Source organism: Gossypium arboreum, chromosome 12 (assembly GCF_025698485.1).
Source record: "Gossypium arboreum isolate Shixiya-1 chromosome 12, ASM2569848v2, whole genome shotgun sequence".
NCBI classification, from domain to species: Eukaryota; Viridiplantae; Streptophyta; class Magnoliopsida; order Malvales; family Malvaceae; genus Gossypium; species Gossypium arboreum.
The window spans coordinates 50,747,817-50,748,789 of NC_069081.1; the positions used below are offsets into that span (position 1 = coordinate 50,747,817).

Below are 973 nucleotides of genomic sequence, written 5' to 3' on the forward strand. Positions count from 1 at the left end.
GCTGTTAATCAAAATCCTGCTCCGCGCACTATGTATGATTATGCTAAACCTAATTAAATAGGAACTGAGTTACGTATAGTTAGACCTGCTATTGCTGAAAATAATTTTGAACTGAAACCTAACACAATTCAAATGATACAACAGTTTGTTCAGTTTGATGGTTTGCAGGACAAGGATCCCAACACTCACTTGGAAAATTTCCTAGTATTTTGCAATACCTTTAAAATTAATGGCGTTTCTGATAACGCCATTCGCCTTCGGTTGTTTCCCTTTTCTTTAAGGAATAAGGCTAAAAAGTGGTTGAACTCGTTACCACGAGGGTCAATCACTACTTGGGAACAAATGACTGAAAAATTTTTATTAAAATATTTTCCACAGTCTAAAACAGCCAAATTACATAATGATATCTCTTCTTTGGTGCATATGGATTTAGAAACACTCTACGATGCATGGGAGAGATACAAGGACCTTTTGAGAAGGTGCCCTCACCATGGGTTACCGCTTTGGCTACGGGTTCAAACGTTCCATAATGGCCTGAATCCTTCGACTCGGTAGATGATTGATGCAGCCGCTGGAAAAACTATCAATAATAAGACACCTGAGGCAGCTTATGAATTTATTGAGGAGATGTCACTGAATAACTATCAGTGGCAAGTTATGAGAACAAAGTCGACGAAAGTAGTCGGTGTTTTCAACCTTGAAGCGGTTACTACGCTATCTAACCAAGTAGAACTCTTAAATAAAAAGATTGACGGTTTGTGTGGTTTTACTCAGGTACATCCAGTGATGAGGTGTGATTCGAATGGAGAAGGAGCATGCACAGAATATCAACCCTTCAACCCTAGCATCAAGGAGGAACAAGTCCAATATATGGGTAACAATAACTCTAGATCCCAAAATGACCCATATAGTAACACTTATTATGAAGGTTGGAGGAACCATCCCAATTTCTCGTGGGCCGATCAAGGAAATC

At 39.2% G+C, this 973-nt stretch overlaps 1 non-coding gene across 1 annotated transcript; it reads right to left on the reverse strand.

Moving 5' to 3' along the window:
• Nucleotides 1–391: 391 nt before the first annotated feature.
• On the reverse strand, nt 392–497 carry LOC128286273 (small nucleolar RNA R71). Its single transcript, XR_008276816.1, has one exon. It is a non-coding gene; the product is annotated as a small nucleolar RNA R71 (small nucleolar RNA).
• Between the last annotated feature and the right edge of the window lie 476 nt (nt 498–973).